Below are 21664 nucleotides of genomic sequence, written 5' to 3'. Positions count from 1 at the left end.
CTTAAAAAAGTCAGACCCCCCCCCCAAATTTAAAGACCCAGTCCAAAAATGGGCATCTGAAATGAACAGACATTTCTCAGATGAAGAAGTAGAAGTATCAAATAAACACATGAAAAAAATGTTCAACATCACTGGTCATTAGAGAGATGGAAATGAAAACAACACTGAGATTCCACCTCATTCCAGAAAGAATGTCTGCTATCAAGAAATCAACCAATAACAAATGCTGGCAAGGCTATGGGGAAGTAGAAACCCTTCTCTACTGTTGGTGGGAGTGTAGACTGGTGCAAATATTGAGGAAATCAGTGTGGAGATTGCTCAAAAAATTAGGATTAGAGGTCCCATTTGACCCAGCTATTCTCCTCCTGGCATCTTCCCGAAAGAATTAGTGGCATCATATCACAGTGATATATGCATACCCACATTTACAGTGACAGTTTCTAATAGCTAAATCTTGGAAACAGCCCAAGTGCCCATCAACTAGTGACTGGATAAAGAAGATGTGGTTGTTTTTATAAAATGGAATACTACTCAGCCACAAAGAATGATAAACTAGAGACATTTATAGCTACATGGATGCATATTGAGGCCATACTTTTAAGTGAAATAAACAGAACACACATGTGTAAATATTGAATTGTTCCTCTGGTGTGAGAAACTGAAAGTGGAAATGAGGACCAAAATGTTTAATAGATAATGTGAAATGGGAAGAAAAGATTCAAAGAGGAAGGGGAAATAGGGAGAAAGGAAAGAGAAAAATATGAGAGAGGAAGGAAAAAACAGAAACAAAGCCTTTGTAAATAGGGAGGGGTGGAGGGGTGAAAAAGGAGGGAAGGGGAATGGGAAATAACAAAAACCAAGATATATCATGTACAGGTACAAATTCCCAATGATGAATGTGATCATAATATATACCTAAAATGTACCAATACGCTTAATGAATGAAAAAAAAAAGAAGAAGGAAAACCATGACTTGCTGAATTCCAGAACTACAGACCCTGGGGAAATAATGATTCATTCAAAAATACAAAGGAATTTTTTGGACTCATTTCTTTATTTTTCCTTTTGTCTTCATTTAGGGAGGAGGTTTCCTTTTTGATTATTTTATGTTCCTTTATCCTTTTAATTTTTCTTATTTATTCCTTTTTTCTATTTTTCATTTCTTCTTTTTCTTGTTTGTTCTTTTCTGTTACTTTCATCTAATTCTATTATTTGCTTTTACTCCCTAATAGGATCATTTATCCCACTTTTCTCTCTTCTTTCTTAGCTTCTTTGCTTAATTAAAAAAATTTTTTTTCTTGTCTCATTATCCTATGCTCTGGGCCCTCTATTTTTACTGGTAATAACCATTAAGCTTTATAAATATTTATATAGTTAACTCTATGATATTACAGTTGAATTATTTTCTATTTTTAGTGAAGGTATAGTTGTTGCATGAAGTAGATATTTACTGTGGGTCAATATTTGATTTGTCTTAGTGTTTATACTCTAAGTATTCATCTATTTTCTATGATTAAAAGTTGTACATTATTGATTTCTACTTTGTCTTTGACACTTACTGTTGCTGACTTAGTTGCTACTGCCAGGGTAGCATTGTTGTTGCTATTAATATATTTTATCTGTATGCCAATATGTGGATTGCCTTTGTGTTATTAACAATACTGTGTTCCATTCCTGGAGAACAGGGTGCTGAGCCAATTATACTGTATTCTCCCAGTTCAAATTAAAAGAAGTGGTCCAATTTTGGAACCAAGGCAAAGCCTGTAGTTAGATATGCACAGAGAGATACCACCTGAAGAGATCGTCATGCTAGCAATAGTCTTTCCACTAAATCAATACACAAACCTCAGCACAAAAAAAAGAAAAACAAAATACAGAAACATGAGAAGACAACACAACAAAATGCCTCCAAAAACTTCTAACTCTCCCAAAGCTGATCCCTGGGACATCAAAGACAGGAAATGAAAAGCCACACAACTGAATTATTCAAAATGATAAAAAATTTAAAAACTGATCAACAATGTCCTCAGCAAGCTCAAAGAAGATATAACTAAACAGATAATGGACTTAATAAACAAAACGATCAGCAAGTTTACAGGAGACACTAATAAAAAAACTAGTTGCGGTAAACAAAAAGACACAAAACATGAATGACCAGTTTAACAAAGAATTTGAGTTCATGAAAAGGGCTAATAACAGAAATCTAGAAGATTAAAAACTCTACTAAAAGTATGGGCAGCAGAATTGACCAATGTGAGGACAGAGTGTCAGAACTAGAAGATAGGACTAAGGTCAACGACCAGTGACTCAGATATTTTGAAAACAGCAGAACATGAAAAGAGGATCCAACAGCTGCTAGATGATGCAAAGAAGACTAATCTAAGATTAGCTGGAATTAGTCAAAAATCAGAAGACAGGATGAATGGCATAAAAATCTGTTTATAGAAATAATAGCAGCCAGGTATTGTGGTGCATGTCTGTAATCCCAGCACTTGGAGGTTAAGGCTACAAGTTCAAGGCCAGCCTAGGCGACATGATGAGTTCAAGGCCAGCCTCAACTACATAGCAAGACCCTGTCTCAAAAGAAGAAGAAAGGTGTGGGGGAGGAGAGGAGAAGGAGGAGGAAGAGGAGGAGGAGGAAATAATAGCAGAAAACTTTCCAAACATGGAAAAGAATTCAGCATATAGATAAATGAAACATATAGATCCCCAAATAGCCATGATCAGAAAAGAACTCCATGACACATCATAGTCAAAACCCTAAAAGTCCAACACAAGCACAGAACTTTAAAAGCTACTAGAGAAAATCAATGAATCACTTATAAAAGTAATTCCACTAGAATTATAGCAGATTTCTCAACCCAAACCTTAAAGGCTAGGAGACCTTGGAGTGAAGTGTTTCAAGCTCAAAAAGAAAATAACTTCCAAACCAGACTGGTATATACTGCAAAACTATCATTCCAAATTGATGGAAACAAGGTCTGTCCCTGAAAAGAGTGCCTTAAGAAATTCATGACCACCAAATCAGTACTCCAAAAAATTCTCAAGGAAACAATGAAGCCAATAATGCCAAAAAGTTTATAGAATGAATACACAAGTTAGGGTGAGCAGTTAACTAGAAGGGTAATAAAAGGAAATCAGGAGCAGGAAAAGAAAAAAATGACAGAAGTCAATACTTTTCAGTAATAACTTTCAAAATAACTAAATAACTAATCAACTAATCAAAATAACTAATCAAAAAACACAGATTGGCAGAATGTAGCAGGAAACAAAACCAAACTATACACTGTATGAAAGAAACACACTGACTTCAGAAAGAAATTCACAGACTGAAAATCAAATGATGAAAAGCAAATATTGTATGTAATGGGAACCCCAAAACAAGCAGGGATAGCTATCATCCTACTTTCAGATAAAGTAGACATCAAGTCAAAATTAATCAGAAAAGGCAAAGAAAGTCACTACAATTGGTTAAGTGAACAGTTTCACAGGACAAGACAACAAATATGAATATGTATGAACTGAAACTGGTGCACCTAACTTCATAAAATAAACACTTCTGGACATAAAAGATAAAAAAAACATCAACTCAATTATAGTGGGAGATCTTTTTTTTATTCATTAAGTTTACTGGTACATTTTAGGTATACAATATGATGACATTCATCATTGGGAATTTGTACCTGTACATGATATATCTTGGTTCTTATTTTTCCCCATTCCCCTGCCCTCCCTTCTATAGTGGGAGATCTTAATATCCCACTGCCACAAATAGATCAACTAGACAAAAAAAATCAAGAAATATCAGAATTGAACCAAAACTTCAAATAAATGGACTTAATATGTTGTTTTCTACAGTGTTCCACTCAGCAACAGAAAATACATTCTTCTCAGCAGCATATGAAATTTTCTGCAAAATAGATCACATGGAAGCCCATGAAGCATGCTAAAGTACATGAAAAGAATTGAAATTATATCGCTTCTCAGCCTTTTGGCTAAGATCAAGAATTGAAATTATACTATGCATATTATCAAATCATAGCACAGTGGAACTAGAAATCAATGGCAAATGAAACTAAAAAAATTATACAAATACATGGAAATTAATTAATACTCTCTTGAATAATCAATGGGTCATGGAAGAAATTAGACAGTTCCTAGAACCAAACAACAGTACCAGTAGAACGTATCAGAACCTATGGGACACAATGAAAGCTGTCCTAAGAGAGATGTTTATAGAGGTTAATGCAGGCATCAGTACCAAATACATAATAAATGTATCAGTCACTATTTATAAATAGAGCTTTTTAAACACTGCTCTGAATATTCTTGCAAGTATTTCAGTGAAGTAACTTGTTAATTGTTTGAATGGATGTTGGTTTAATCATTACAGAAGCCTGATAATGGCAAGTCTTCATTATGCTATGGTATTAAGAAACACCTATAGGTTTATATCAAGTTACTAAGGACTTGGCAGACAAAATTTAAAATGTCACTGTAAGTTCATAAAAATTTCCCAATTTGAAAAAATAAATAAAAAGAAAAACAGAGCAAGCCCAAATTAATAATCTAATGATGCACCTCAAGGTCTTAGAAAAAATAAGAACAATCCAAATCCAAAGTCAGTACAGGGAAGGAAATTATAAAGATCAGAGAAAAAATAGTGAAATTAAGACTAAAAAAAATTAAAAATTCAATGAATTGAAGAGCTGGTTCTTTGGAAGAATGAGCAAAATAGGCAAACTATTAGCCACTCTTACCCAAAAAAGTAGAGAATAGAACCAAATCAATGCAATTAGAAATGAAAAAAGCAAAATTACAACAGACTCTGCTGCAATCCAGAAGATTATTTGTAACTACTTGGAGAACCTGACTCTAAAGAATTGGATAGTCCAGAAGTAATGGATAGACTCCTAGATACATATGAATTACCAAAACGGAGCCAAGAATATATAAAAACCTTCAATAATCCAATAACAGGCAAGGAAACTGAAAACTAATTTTTTTTAAAAAACTACTAACTATACAAAGACCAGAACCTGATGGATTCACCACTGAATTCCAGAAAAACTTCAAGGAAGACTTAATAACAATACTTCTCAAACTCTTTAATGAAATTGAAAGAAAAGGAATACTCCAAAATCATTCCTGGAAGCTAGCATTTCCCTTATTCTAAAACAAGACAAAGACCCAGCCAAAAAGGAAAACTATGGGCCAATCTTTTTAATTCATGTAGACACAAAAACTCTCAGTAAGATACTGGCAAACATAAGGCAACAAAACATCAGAAAGACTGTACATCATGACTAAGAAAGCTTCATCCCAGCAATGGATAATCAACATACATAAGTCAATAAACATGATGCATTATATAAGCAGAAATAAGAATATAAATCACATGATCATCTCAACAGACACAGAAAAGGCCTTTGACAAAATTTAACATCCATTCATGATATAAACACTAAAGAAACTAGGTATAAAAAGACCTTATCTCAATCTTAAAAGCCATTTATTGGGCCGGGGATTTAGCCCAGTGGTTCCGTCGCCTGCCTCGCAAGCGCAAGGACCCGAGTTCAATCCCCGGTACCAAAAAAAAAAGAAAATAGGGGCCGGGGATTTAGCTCAGTGGTGCTGCACCTGCCTAGCAAGCACAAGGTCCTGAGTTCAATCCCCGGTACCAAAAAAAAAAGCGCCATTTATTGAGCAAGCAGGCCCATGTCAGACACACTGTGCCCCTGAAGTCAGCAAGCAGACCTGCAACAAACTTGTGGCACCCCTCCCAACTGGAGCAAACAGGCCAATGCTAGAATTGTGGGTCCCCCTTGACACGAGCCAGCAGGTCTGTGTCAGATGAATAATGACCCTCTACTGATGTGAGCAAGCAGATCCATGCCAGATGGGAAGCACCTCTCAACATGAGCAAACAGGCCCACACTAGATACATGGTGCATACCCCTCCATGACATGAGCAAGCAGACCCCTGCCAGACACACGCCACCCCCATGCCCAGTGCAAGAGCGTGACCAACCACCAACTCCATGCAAGCTCTATATTTTGCTTCCCCTTGTCACAAAGCAGCAGAAGTGAAGACAAACCAAATGACCTGATACTGGATGAGGACAATGTCTAGGGAGAGAAGGGAGTAACCAGACCCTGTGACTGTCAACAAGAAGTCCAAAAGTCCACTTGAACCCCTGCCTCACAGCCTACATCCAGCAGAGATCAGAAGGATGATCATGTTTCCCATCTAGGACATGCCTTGGCTTGGACGGTAACCAGTCTAGGGTGAATGGACAGAAGGGCCTCTGTGCAGGAAGGGCACCTCAAAATCTCATAGGCCCAAGAGCTAGGCAGAGAAAATCATAACTTGTTGGATCTCAAGACTGCAGATTGTGGAAAGAAACCACTCATTCAAAACCACAGGAAATTTTTGTTTGACTCAACCTTTTTTATTTTTCTAGTTTCTATTATTTTGATCTTTCCTTCATTGGGTTTTGTGGGGGATTGAAGCCTAGGGGTTTTTCTACTTTTTTCCTTTTCTTCTTCTTTTAGTTTCTTTTCATTTTTCCCCTTTCAACTATTTTTCTGTTCCTTTGTATGTTTCTTTTATTTCCTGGATTTTGATCTGTTTACTGTTTTTCTTCTTTTCCTTGTTTGTTCTTTCTTCCAACTGTTCTCTAACACTATTAATTTCCTTTTACTCCTCAACAGGGCCCCCATCTCACTTTTCACTCCTCCTTCTCATATGCCATAGCTTAATTTTTCAAATTTTGGTATTTTCATTCTCCAGTTCCCTACCCCCTCCACCTTTATTAGTATACCTACTAAGCTTTATGAATCTCTAGACAGCTAATTAACTTTACACTATTGCTGTTGAATACTGTTCTTTTGTTAGTAGAGGTAGATGTTCAACCTAGTAGATATATACTGTAGGTCAAGAGTAGGTCAATATTTGGTTTGTCTTAGTGTTCATAATATAGTTATAGATATCTTTTATATGGTTAAGATTGGTAAACTATTGGTCTTTAGGTTTTGTCAATACTGTTTGTATTTGATGCTATATTTGATGCTGATTTTATTATTAAAGCCAAGGTGACACAGCTGTTACTACTGGGTTTTGGGGATGCTGTTATGGTTTATATCTAGATGTTCCCCCAAATCCTCATGTACTCATAGGTGGGACTTTGGGGAGATGACTGGATCATGGGACATAATACTCATCAGTGGATTAGTCCACTGATGTGTTTATAGCTAAATATAATTTGGAAGGTGAAGCCTATTTGGAAGAGCTGAATCACTGAGGACATGGCCTGAAAGCATATATATTCCTCCTCCTCCCTTGATCGCTGTTTCCTGCCTACCATGGCATAAGAAACCCTCCCTGGAAAGCCACTCTTGCCATGCTTCCCTGCCTTGTAGCCAGCTAACTATGGACTGAAACCTCTACAAAGTGTGAGCAAAAATAAACCTTTCCTCCCTAGATTTGTAGGTGTTAGATGTTTTGTTTCAGCAATGAGAAAGTAACGGAGACAGATGCCAATACCTGATTGCCTTGGGATTATTAACAATGCTTTGGCCCATTCCTAGAGAACTAGGTACTGGGCCAAATATGCTGCAACTTCCCATCCCAAGTAAATGGAAGTGGTTGGATTCTGGGATAGAAGCAAAGGCCAATAGTTATCCCTACCCTGAGGACATCACTAAAAAGTAGACATTAACTAAAGAAATCTCCACAATAGAAACAAAGCTTTCCATTACAATCAACCCACAAGCCTCAACAGAAAAACAAGCAAAGGAAAAATAGAAACATGAGAAGACAAGCCAACAAAATGCCTCCAAAAACTTCCCATTCCCCTAAAGCTGATCCATGGAGTATCAAAGAGGAAGAAAGCAAAAGCCACATACCCAAATTACTCAAAATAATATCAGGGAAAATAACAAAGCCGATCAATAATGCATTTACCAAGCTCAAAGAAGACATAGGTAAATAGATATTGGGCCAAATAAACAAACTGATCAATGAGTCCACAGAAGACACACAAAAAAAGCTAGCAGAGATGAACAAAATTATGTAAAACATGAATAACCAGCATATAAAAGAATTAGGGTCTACAAAAAGGCTCCAAATAGAAATTCAGGAGATTAAATATTCTATCAAAAGTATCAGCAGCAGAAGTGACTAATGTGAGGCCAGAGTGTCAGAACTAGAAGATAGGGCTGTAGTCAGCAACCAATTAATGAGATACCTTTAAAATAAAAAAGAGCATAAAAAGTGGCTCTAACAGCTCCTAGATGAGGCAAATAAGACTAATATAATAGTAATTGGAATACGTGAAAAATTAGAAAACAACTCATATGGCATAAAACCCTGTTCACAGAAATAATGGCATAAAACATTCCAAATATAGGGAAAAGAATTTAACATACAGGTAAGTGAGGCCTATAGAACCCCAAATAGTCATGAATAGAAAAGAACTTTTCCACAATATATGGTAATCAAAATCCCAGAAGTTCAAGACAAGAACAGATTCTTAAAAATGATTAGAAAAGAGCAATAAATCACTTATAAAGTTAAACCCATTTGAATTAGAGCAGACTCTCAACACAAACCATAAAGACCAGAAGAGCTTGAAGCGAAGTGTTTCAAGCCTGCAAAGAAAACAACTTCCAACCCAGGCTGATATATTCTGCAAAGCTATCTTTCAAAATTGATGGAGAAATGAGATATTTTCATGATAAAGACCACCTAAAGAAATTCATGTCCACCAAACCAGCACTACAAAAATCTCTCAAGAATATCCTTGAAAGAGATAATGAAGCTAACGATGAAAAAGGGTCTAATAGAATGAACACACAAGGTAGGTTGAGCAGTTAAGTAGAAAGGAAAGATAGGGAATCAGCAACAGGAAAATAAGGTAATGACAGAAATAAATCAATACCTGTCAGTCATAACTCTCAATGTGAATGGACTCAATTCCCCAAGCAAGATACACAAATTGGCAGAATGAATCAAGAAATAAAATCCAACAGTATGTTATTTATAAGAAACACATTTAACTCAAAAAGAAACTTATAGACTAAAAATCAAAGGATGAAAAACAATATTCCATGCAAAGAGAATCCCCCAAAAAACAAGTGTAGCTATCATATTCAGAAAAGCGGACATCAAGCCAAAACTGATCAAAAGAGGCAAAGAAAATCACTACATATTGGTTAAGAAAGGAATCGAACTAGAAGAGTTATCAATTGTGAACATATATTCCCTGAACAAAAGCACACCCAACTTCATAAAAACAGGTACTACTGGCCATAAAAGACCAGATAAACATCAACACAACTATAGCCATAGAAAATGAGTATTTGTTAATGCCAAAGACAGAGAAGTCATCTTAGATGAGGAACACATACTCAGATGAGACATTAGAATTTTGCCCATCCAGAAGAGCACACATGAAGGCAATGTCCCTGCCTAGTGTTCTGGGCACAATTTCCCGTCCAGTGGGTATGGAAAATTGAAACCTGAGACCCAGTGGAAAAAACCAACTTCTGGGTGACAGCTATGACGTTATGATTTCTCTCCAAAACCTCTTGCCAGGCCAGCCACCATTCTCAGAGATATGTTAGCTGAGGTTCCAAAAGAGGAAAACCTGTAGCTAAGTATGGTCCAAGGGTAACAGGGTCACAAGGAAGGGGCCCCAGGTGCATGGTAAGAGCTGCTGACCTGGCTCTGGCCACTTCTTCACACCTCTAGTTTGCAGCTGCTGGTGCTGGATGAGGTTAAGTCTAGAGGACACCTTAGATTGGGCAAAGAACAAGAACGATAGACAGGGATGCCTTCTTTCCCCTTGTTTCCTTTCAAAACTGGATTTTTTTAAAAAAACTGTTATAAGGAGACATCTGCAGCAGAGCAGACTGGAACCTTGGCAGGCCTTCTTCCTCCACTGCTTGGAAATAAATACATACTTAGCTCCAAAGAGTGCCACCTAGTCTCTTTCTACAACCAAACTTGGCCTGTGCAACCCCACCCCCACCACCGAAAATAGTTAAAATTACCTTTAACAGTCTGTTCCTTTATAAGGAACAGTTACATATGACTACCAAAACAGCAGTTTTGGCTACTAGCTGTGACTATCAAAGCAACAATGAGAAGCCTGTATAGCTGGCTATTTCAATCAGATAAACCATCAGCCTATGGCTCATCTTAAAAACTCTCTGCTATCACAGGTGTAAAAGGTGTTTTATTCCTTCTGATTCTTATTACAAGAGATCTCTGTTAATTGACCTATAAAAAGTTCTGATTCAAAGGGCTACCATCTAGAATATATAAAGAACTGGTAAAAATCAGAACCCCCAAATTCAAAGACCCAGTTCAAAAATGGGCATCTGAAATGAACAGACATTTCTCAGACAAGGAAGTAAAAGCAGCAAACAAATATATGAAAAAATGTTCAACATCACTGGTCATTCGAGAGATGCAGATGAAAACAACCCTGAGATTCCACTTCACTCCAGAAAGAATGGCTGCTATCAAGAAATCAACCAATAACAAATGCTGGCGGGGTTGTGGGGAGAAAGGAACCCTTCTCCATTGCTGGTGGGAGTGCAGACTCCCTTGATGGAATCTCATTTATCAATTTGTTTCTTTTACACATCATGTCTTTCGTACCCTAGGTAGTTCTTGCCTACCCTGAATTCATAAATATTTTCCCTTATAATTTCTTCTTAAAGTTTTATACTTTTGGGCTTTCATATTTAGGTTCATAGATCCCTTCAAGTTATTTTCATGTATGGAAAAAAAGGGTTGAGGTTAATTTTTTACATATGGATGCCAGGTTAGTTCTAGGGCCATTTGCTGAAGACGCTATCTCTTCCTCGGTTCTTGAACTGAGTTTATATTCTATAAAATGCTAATGTTAAACAATCTTTCAAAACTCAGTGGACCATATATGTGGGTTCTATTTCTAGATTCTCTGTTTTATTCCAATGATCTATATGTCTTTCCTTACAACAACACTGCCTTGATTACTGTAGCTTTAGAAGAAGTCTTAAAATTAGGTACTAAATGTCTTCCAACACTGTTTTTGTTTCTTTGTTGTTGTTTTTTTTAACTTTTCTAGGTCCTTTGTACTCATACATAACTTTTAAATTTCAATATCCAATTCTTCATTTATAGCAAGTATACACAGACCTGAATTTTTATATATACCTTGTGTTTTCTAATCCTGCTAAATTCAAGTACAAGTTCTAGGGGCTCCTAGAGATTTCTTAGTATTTTCTCTGTAGATGATCATTTCACCTACATATAAAGATTTTGCTTCTACCTTGCCAATCCTATCCTAATTGTGTCATTTTATTGCCAGACTATTTTGGTTGGGCCTATGTTTCAAAGTTTAATGGACAGATAAAGAGTAAGCATATCTGCCCTTGTTCCCCACCTTACGGAGAAAGCATTGTATCTTCTCCATTCATATGAGGCATTCTCGCTGGAAGTATGGAGTATATGTCTTTAATCTGTTGAGGAGGTTCTGGTCTACTTCTAGTCTCCTGATAGCTTTTACCATGAACAGCTGTAGAATTTAGTCCAATACTTTTTCTGCAACTAGTGACAGGATCATATGGCTTTTTCCTTTCCTCTGTTAAAATGATGACTTTTGGGGGTGGATCTTCCAATGCTGAACCAACACTGCCATCCCTATAACAAAACCACTTTCTACATACTGCCAGATCTGACTTCTAAGAGTTTGTTTTGTTAAACGAATTTCTATCTATGTTCATACTTTTTTCTTCTATTATCTTTATCCAGTTTTAGGATTAGCACAATGTTGATTTCCTAAAATGAGGGGACAAGTGTTCCTTCTTTTTTCTGCTTTGTTTGATATAACTTATTGGTTAAAATGTATATGAGCCTGCTGTTGTCATATAGGTAGGTTTTCAACCTAGGAATATACTTTCTTTAATAGGTGCTATTCAAATTTTGTATTTCCTCCAGAGTTAGTTTCATTAATTTGTCTTCCAAGGTACTTCTTAGAAGTTGTCAAATTTATTTCAAAAAAGATTTTTGTAATATGCTTTCTATATCCTTTTAAATTCTGTAAAATCTGTGGAAATGTCTCCTAGATCTTGATATCGTAATTAAAACAATGTATAATTGATATTGTGTAATAGGAAGAAAAGGTCTAAAGGAGTCGGGGAAATGGGAGGGGTGGGGAAAAGAAAAACTATGAGAAAAGGAAAAAAATGGAAACAAAGTCTTTGCAAATAGGGAAGGGTGGAGAGGGTGAAGGGAGGGCAAGGGAAGGGGAAAAAAATAAGAACCAAGATACTCATGTAATGGTACAAGATCCCAACGGTGAATGTAACTGTATTTTATACTTAAAATGTGCCAATAAACTTAATGGGGGAAAAAAAAAGTCTACCAAATCCACACAACAGGCCTGTGAGAAGGTACAATAGTTTTTCTTATTTTGCAAATGAAACAGAGACTCTGAAAGATGACCTCACTTGTCCAAGATCCCACAGCTCATAAATGGCAGACCTGGAGCTAAATCTGTATGGCTGAATCTCAGAGCCTACTCCCTTAACCACAAGGCTCTGTTCTGTTGAGGCAACGATGTCAAGCAGGGATGTACACAGTAACTCCAGGTGATGAGGGTTAAAGGCAGTGGTCCTACTGGGCCAATGAAATGGGGGCAGGGGTACAGACCCTGAGCAGGCAACTTACTAGAACTGGGCACCTACCTGAGTTACTACAGGAGGCAGGGAAGACAAATCTAGCCTGGAGATGTAGGATTCTTTGCCACTGCCCCCAGGTTCTTGGGAGACAAATAGAATAGTTGTCAACATTTACAAGTGGGATGGTTTACATTAATATCTGGATTTCCGTCTTGATGAACCAGAGGTTCCAGCAACATTGCTCCAGCATCCCCACAGGACACAGTGCATGAGAGCCAGTGGTAGATTCCTTCCACAAAACAGGGACTTATCCCATTTCCCTCTGGGCCTTGCTTCTGTCCTTCACCTCATGCCCCAGATCTCTATATTCTGTGAGGTTGCAACCTGGATCCTGGGAGGAATAGGAACAGGGGAGGAGTGCGTTTGAGAGAGAAGTGCTGTCTCCATAAAGAAAGAGTGTGCAGGGCCAAGAGATAGAGGAGGGAAAGTAGCAGAGGGAGGGAACAAGGAGGAGGCCTTGAGATGACAATTGGCAAGACAAGAAGGGCCACAGATCAGGGGTGTAAGGGCATCATGGGGTCCAGGCTTTTTAGAGAAGCAACTGAAGGCATTTACTGATAGAAAGAAGGGGGACAAGAAGATAGAGACAGGGAGAGGCAGGGAAGGAGGAGGCGGTGTCTAAAATTCAAATGTTCTGACACAAGTGAAGAGGCCCTATTGCAGATATACTGGGAAGCTGTAGGAGGAGAGAGGTTGTGCTCACAACAGAGAACTATAGAGTGAGATATCTTGACAAAAATGTATCCAGGAATGATGGCAGGAGTAAATCAGAGTTCAGGATCAGAAAGTGAGAGGCTAGGTCACCACTGTAGTGGTCAAAGTAGCCAGTCCTCAGTGTGCCCCTGGTCATCAGTCCTGAACTTCCTTTGCAAAGGCAAATAAGGAGTGTTCCTAGGGACAGGGACATTACCTCTCCAGTCCTGGAGCTCTGCAGTCACAGTATGAGGCTGTTGGTTTGGGGCACAAAGGAGCAATGGCTATACAAACTCAAGCCCCACACAGGCTGGTGCTGGAACAACTGGATATCTACATGCAAAAAAGTCTGAACACAGATATTACACCCTTCACAAAAATTAACTCAAAATGGTTTACAGATCAAAAATATAAAATTCAAAACTATAAAACTCATAGAATATAACTCAAAATCTAAATGACCTTATATACAGCAGTGATATACAGCCTCAGCCTTCTACAGTGCTGGGATTACAGGCATGTGCCACCACCCTTGGCTAGATTATTTATCATTTTGACACTTTAATCTATGCCTTCACAGTTTTTCCTAAATGAATAAACATTATTTTTCAGAGACATTTTAGGTTAACAGCAAAATTGAGTGGAAAGTACAGAGTTCTAATATATACCCTGTCCCCGAACATATATAACACTCCCCCGCATCAACATCCTGTGCCACATTTGTTACAACTGATGAACCTACATTACAATGACTTTTTTTTTTGGTACCAGGGATCGAACTCGGGTCCTTGCACTTGCGGGGCAGCCGGTGGAACCACTGAGCTAAATCCCCGGCCCTGCAATGACTTTTTAAAAGACACAAAACCAAAAGTATAAACTGTGAAAGAAATAACTGATAAACGGGACTCATTAAAAGTAAAAATTTTCGGGCTGGGGATAGTGAGATCCTATCTCAAAAAAAAATGAGAGAGGAGGGGAGGAGAGGGGATGAAAAGGCAAGCTGCAGACTGGGAGAAAATATTTATATTTACAAAAGACATATCTGATAAAGGCAATCTAAACTATACAAAGAGGTCTTAAAATTCAACAATTAAGAAAATGATGAACCTGATTCAAAAATGGATAAAAGACCCAGACATTTCCCCAAAGATGTACACAGCAAATAAGCATATGAAAAGATGTTCAACATCATTTGCCATTAGGAAATGGCAAGTTAAAACAATAATGAGAAACTACTGTCCACACCTAAAATAGCCAAAATCCAGAACCTAACAACACCAGGTGGTAATATATAATCAGAAGTTCTCATTCATTGCTGGTGGGAATACAAAGTGATACAACCACTGTGGAAAACAGTTTGGCAGTTTCTTAAAAAAACTAATCATCATACTTACCTGGCAGGGGAGACATCATGATCATGAAGGTGGTTTTCCCAGGGTGAGGCTTATTCATTGCACTCCGGATGTGCTGACCCCTGCGATTTCCCCAAATGTGGGAAACTCAACTGCACAATTTGTGGTAGTGGGGGAAAAAAAAAACTAATCATGCTCATACCATATAAGCCAGCAGTCATGCTTTATAGTATTTACCCAAATGAACGAAAAGTTATACCCACACAAAAATTTCACATGGATATTTATAGTAGCTTTATTAATAATTGCTAAAACCTGGACACAACCAAGCAAATCTACTGCAGAAATGTTCACAATGTTCAGTAGTAGGCAAATGGGTAAACTAGTACATCCTGACAATGGAATATTATCTGGTGCTAAAAGAGATGAGCAACAAACCCATGAAGATACAGGAAAGAATCTTAAATACATATTAGTAAGTGAAAGGAGCCTATCGGAAAAGGCTATATACTATACAAATTCAACCTTATCACAGTCTGAAAAAAGAAAAACTGTGGAGACAGTAAAAAGATCAGTGGTTTCCAGGTGTTAGTGTGGAAAGAAGGAATAAGTGGTGCATAGAGGATTTTTAGAGCAGTGAAACTATACTGTATACTACAATAATAGATACATGTCATACATTAATTAAAACTCATACAACACCAAGAGTGAATGAACCCTAATACAAACTATGGATTTTTGTGATAATGATGTGCTAATCAACTGTAACAAATATACTTCTGTGATGTGGAATATTGACAGTGGAGAGTGTGTTGTACATATTAAGGAGGTATATGGAAATCCTGTACCTTTTGCACAATTTTCTCTAGGAGTCTAAAAGTGTTTTATAAAATAAAGTCTACTTTAAAATATGTGTAAGTCCCTGGGAATGGCTCTAAGGGCACACTGCAAGTGAAGAAACACTTATTCAAAGAAAATCTACTAAATTTCAATTGAAAAATGAGACTGGGCTATTTGAAACAAGGCTCAGCTCAGCCACTCCCTCCTCCCTCCTAGTGAAAGAAGATAGAAGCTCCACTCCATAATGGTACAGCCAAGAACACAGTGATCCCTCTCCTTCAGCTCTCAGTTGGACGTCTATCTTTCTGGGAGGAGTATTTCCCACCCTGAGCTCAGCTACCTGTTGTTCAGGCTCATTTCCAGGCAAATGAAATTGAGAGCTGAGGGCTCCCTTTTCCCACCCAGCTCCACTTGTGGGATGGAGTCTCTAAATAAGGTATGGTGCCGCCGAAAATATGAGGGCTACCCTCAGTACAGATAGCACAATTAGGGCTAGGAGACACTATCTTCATCCACCTGAGTTTGGGCAACACCGCAGGGCCAATCCTCCTTCTGCTCTTCTAAAAGAAGCAGAAATAAAATAACAAAGACCCAGGAAATCCCTGAAGCCCCAGGCCAGAGCACATGCGTGTTAGATTTCATGGTCTGACCTTCAGTAGCCTTTTCCACTTGAATCTTGTTAGAGGTTCATGCATATGGGCTGCCATCTCATGCTTGTAACTTCATCAGAGTGAACTCAAGGATAGGCATCGTGTTGGAAGCCCCTGAGATGACTCCGCACCCTGTCAATCATTTCTGTCAATCTTATCCAGAGACTCAATGAGAGGCACCCAGGGTGGGGTGCACTTCATTTAAAATCTGAAGGGCTGATCTATCTGTGCTGCTTTTTATTTTCCTGTTGCCCTGACACAACTTTTCTGTTCATACTACTATTGACATAGACTTTCCCTGAGCACATCTTCAATAAATGTAACTGCTGTTTCTTTTAGCACTGGATATACACCTGCAATTCTTTACTCACCATACACAAGAGCCTGGAATCTATCTGTCGGATCCATGACACGGTATTGCCCTGACCTGGCTTTTGGAGCAGAGGTACTGTGTTAGAGTTCTCTACCAAACAAAATGGCCCCAACTGTCCTACATTCTAAAATGGCTCCCGTTCCTAAAATGGTTCCCGCTTATGGAAATGAGCCACTTGGTTGGGGGGGAACCTACCCCCTCTGGAGAAGCAAAACCTAATTAGTTCCTCCACCCTGCTACCCACGTGATCCTCCCCTTCCAATCATCCGGCATCCTGTTGCTCAACTCTCAGGATACACTCCCCCCACCCCACCCTACCCCACCCCGCACGGCCCTATATAAACCTCATCCCCAGTTAGTCTGGCCCTCTCTCGCCATTGTTCAAAGGCAGCCCAGCAATTCTATCCCCAATAAAGACCTGCCTCGGGTGCTCCTGTTTCGGCTTTTTTTCTTTCATACTGCACTGGGAGAGAGGCAAGTCAAGGAGATATGGAGCTGCTGCCTTTCCATACAGTGAGTTCTCAGCTCCTAAAGTGGGGGTGCTATTCAAAATCATGCCATTGACCTTGACACTAGCACAGAGCTATGGCTCAGAGATATTTCCCCCAGGAAAGACAGGCCATAGAACAGAGAGCTCTGAATGTCTCCCCAAAGGAACTGACTTCACTTCTAACAGTGTGGAAAAATACATGCCTCAGAGTGTGCTCTCAAAAACAGTGGAGATGGTGGCACATGCTTGTAATCTCAGTACTCTGGGAGGCTGAGACAGGAAGATCATAAGCATGAGCCCAGCTTGGGCAGTTTAGTGACTCAGCGAGACCCTGTTTCAAAACAAGTTTTGAAAAAGGGCTTTGAGGGCCAGGGATTTAGCTCAGTGGCACAGAGCCTGCCTCTCAAGCGCAAGGTCCTGAGTTCGATCCCGAGTACCAAAAAAGAAAAAGGGCTGGGGATGTAGCTCAATGAAAATGCTCTGGGTTCAATCCCTTGTACTACAAAAAGCAGTGGAGATTATGGTTAAAAGCAATGGGTACAAGAATGGTAGACTGATTGGAGGTGTAGGGTGCACTGTTGGCTGGCTAGTTTTCTGGGGAGAAATGGAGAACAAGACAGCTGAGATGAACTCCCCTGGGATCAGAACCCATCTCAAAAACGAGTGAGCTTATTTAAGTTAATTTCTTAAAAACTAATGAGCTATCACTTGAAAGGAGACAGAATATTATTGGATTGGCTTGTGAAACAATTTATGCCCTAGGGGATTTTTGAAAACAATATAGAAATAATTCACCAATTAGTGGGGCTTAACGACTGGGTGTGGTCAGGGAAAAAAACCGTCCAAGAGAGCCCTGCCAACACTCAGGATGTGCATGGGCAAGCCAGGGCTGCACCTCCTAAAGAACAACATCACAAGCTTCAAAATGCTGGAGTGTGGGGAAATAGACTTTATTAAAATTATGCGGTCAGTGACTAAACAAGTAAATAACATTAATATGCCTTGAGCTTTAGTAGAAAGATCAGTACTCAGAGTTCTGTATTATCTAAAATGTCCAGTTTCCAACAAAAAAGTATGAGACCTGTGAATAATCAGGAAAGACTACCTCATACAGAAAGAAGCCAGACAACAGACACTACTCTTGACAACAACCAGATATTAGATTTAATAGGCAAAATCTTCAAAGTAGTCATTATAAATAAGTTCGAAGAACTAAGTGAAATTATGAGTAAAGAAGCAAAAAATAAGGTGGGTATAATGGCTCATGCCTAGAATCCCAACACTCTGAGAGGCTGAGGAAGGAGGATCACAAGTTCAAACCCAACAACTTAGTGAGGTCCTGTCTCAAAACAAAATAAAATAAGGCCTGAGGGTGTTTCTCAGTGGGAAAGCCCTGGGTTCAATCCGCAGTATCACAAAAGAGTAAAAAATAAAAGATATTATGACAGTGTCACATCAACTATAGAAGATTAATAAAGAGAAGCAAAAATAAACAAATAGAAATTCTGGAGTTGAAAAATATTATAATTGAATTTAAAAAGCAACTGATGTATTGTTTCCTAAGGGTTCTATAACAAGCTACCACAAAGTGAGTGGCTTGAAACAATTGAAATTTATTCTCTGATAGTTCTGAAGGCTAGAAGTCTGAAATCAAGGTGTTGGAAGGGCCATGCTCACTCTGAAGCCTCTCAGGAGAAATATTTCCTTTCTTCTTACAGACATTCTTTGATTTGTGGCAGAATTACTGATCTATCTGTACATCTCCATCTCCATCTCCATCTTAATTGACCATTTTCTGTGTCCAAATTTCCCTCTTCTCACAATGACATCCAGTCATATTGTATTATGGGCCCACCATACTCCAGTATGCCCCTATCCAAATTATACCTGCAATGACCCTATCCCAAATAAGGTCATATCCTGTGGTTCTGAGAATTAAAAGTCCAACGTATCAGTTTAAAGAACAAATTTCAGCTCATAACTAACTGGTAAATGTAACTATGTAATTATAGAGATGGTACAAATACTCATTTCTTCTTTCTTAACTGATTTAGAAAACAATTGTGTAAAACAACATATATGTATATGAGCCAGTTAATCTTAATTGTCAACTTCACTGGATTAAGAGACTCCTGGAAAAGTGATTGGATCATGGGAGCACTATACTCACCAGTGGGTTAATCCACTGGTGTTCATAGCTGATTATGTTCTTAGGAGATGGGGCCCAACTGGAGGTGAGTCACTGGGCATGTGTCTTCGCAGGGTATATCTCTTACTGGTTCTTTTCCCCTGTGCTCTGTTTCCCACCTGCTGTGAAGGGCTTTGCTCTGCCATGCCCTTCCACCATGTTCCTGCTTGGAGCCAGCTGACCATGAACTGAAACCTCTGAAACTATGAGCCAAATGAAACATCTTTTCCTTTAAGTTGCAGTTGTCAGGTATTTTGTCCCAGTAACATGAAAACTGGTCAGTACAGTATATATGTGATCCATATATACATGATATATTACAGTAACGTATTATATATGAAACACATAGATCTGTAATATTGATAAGGAAATAATGCACAACAGGGCAGGACTTTGCCCCCCCCCAGTGTTTTTGCCATAAAATGTTCTATTCAGGCAATGTAACTGTTTTTGTGGCACGATGTTTCTTTCTCTCTTTTTTTGTACCAGGGATCGAACTCAGGACCTTGTGCTTGAGAGGCAGGCACAGTGCCACTCAGCTAAATCCCTGGCCCCAACATGATGTTTCTACCTAAGGGTTCAAGAATGTTCTGTTAACTCCACCCATCCACCTTACTGAGCCTGCTTGCCTGGTGTGTGGGCCCACCCTCCTACCTCATAGATCTCTATATAAGGTTGCTTCCATTTCTGTTTGGGACTCGGACGTCGGAGTACAAACTCCTCTGAGCCCACCAATGTAATAACATTTCACTCCATCTCTCTGATTGCTGCTCAACTTCTTCGTCTCCAGAGACCTTTGGATAGCCATAACACTTAGCTGTAACACTGAGTTGTCACACTTTGCTGTAACAATATATTTATGAATAAGACACAGAAAAAGTAGATGGAGCCATGGCAAGGCCTCCAGATTCACAAGAACAAATGGAGAAAACCAGAAATGTACTGATTTTAGGGTTACAAATAAATTTTAACAAGTAGGGCAATTTGCCAATATGGAATCCATGAATAATGAGGGTTAACTGTATATAGGAGTAACATTTTTAAAAAATAACTTTATTATCAAACACACACAAATACAAAAATTAAACCATTCAAAGAAGAACAATGCAAGGGAAAAAACCTACAATAATATTCAAATACAGTAGAACTCAACCAAAACAAAACTGAAAAGCACTTAAACATTTTTCCATATAACTTAAAAAAGCATCTCAAGCACCAAGACACCAGAGGATGTGACTTGTTTCAAAAAGATCCCCAAAACCAACATTGAACAAATAATGGTCTGGAAAAAAACTCCAGTTAGTTAGCAGACTCCACATAAGCCAAGCTTCTCCCTAATTAGGAGTAACATGTTTATATATCTCTGGAATTAAATTAGTATAAATATAAAACATTCTGGTAAATTAATCTATGTATGGTAAACCCTAGAGGAACAACTAATCAAATAAATAAAAATTATAAGGTAAAAATTATTTTTAAAATAAAAATGCTACATTAGAAAATATTCACTTAATGCAAAAGAAAACAGTAAAGGAGGCATAGAGAAAAAAGATATGACATACAAAAAACAAAAATTAACAGGGCAAATGTAAATTTAACTATATCAATAATAATACTGAATGTAAACGGATTAAACAATCAAGAGGCAGAGATTATCACACAAGGATTTAAAAACAGTATAACAGGTAGGCTCTTTGACATGTGCCTGTAAGTCCAGCACTCAGGAGACTGAAGCAGTAGGATTGCCGTGACTTCAAGGCCAGCCTAGGCTATGTAGTGAATTTGAGGCCAGCCTGGACTACATAGCAACACCCTAAATACCCACTGTAAAATAGTATAATTATATGCTGTCTATATGAGACATTAAATTAAAAATACAAATATATTGACAATAAAAAGATGGGGAAAGATATACCATGCAAATGTTGCTAATTAGCCTATGGTTCTCTTGCTTGATTTAGATGGAAATTGTGAATTAACAAAGTGCAGCTCTGCTAGCAGTCCTGATGTCACCAGATGACACGAGGTAATGCTGCATGCAAACAGCTGACACACCCAGCTGTCAGTCACTGCCACTGCTAACTGTCACTGTCTGATGCCAGCTTGTGCTGGATACCATAGGTTGACTCTACCAGGTGCTCGTCTCTGCCACTGCTGGCCACTGCCTTCCAGTTCCAGCCTGTGCTGGATACCATAGTTAGATCAACTCTACTGGGTGCTGGTCCCTGCTGCTGGTCTTTGTTGGCTGATGATCTCTGGAGCTCTCTGGTGTTAACAGCTCTATTATTTTTTGTCTTTCTCGGGAAACAACTGCTCTGTCCACATCACTCAGGATAAAAATCC

The 21664-nt window shown here is 38.5% G+C and overlaps 1 protein-coding gene and 1 non-coding gene across 4 annotated transcripts in view; one reads left to right on the top strand and one right to left on the bottom strand.

Annotated features, from left to right (window-relative positions):
• Positions 1 to 21664, bottom strand: part of Nhsl2 (NHS like 2) — a 339816-nt gene that overhangs the window by 226928 nt on the left and 91224 nt on the right. The gene's annotated exons all lie outside the window — the stretch shown is intronic.
• Positions 14815 to 14981, top strand: LOC147828292 (U1 spliceosomal RNA). Its single transcript, XR_015451048.1, has one exon. It is a non-coding gene; the product is annotated as a U1 spliceosomal RNA (small nuclear RNA).

This window comes from Heterocephalus glaber, unplaced genomic scaffold, assembly GCF_053883595.1.
Source record: "Heterocephalus glaber isolate CG9 unplaced genomic scaffold, H.glaber_assembly_v1.0 deba00001145, whole genome shotgun sequence".
NCBI classification, from domain to species: Eukaryota; Metazoa; Chordata; class Mammalia; order Rodentia; family Bathyergidae; genus Heterocephalus; species Heterocephalus glaber.
Note: the sequence above shows the minus strand (reverse complement) of the source record. Positions and strands in the feature narration are given on the sequence as shown.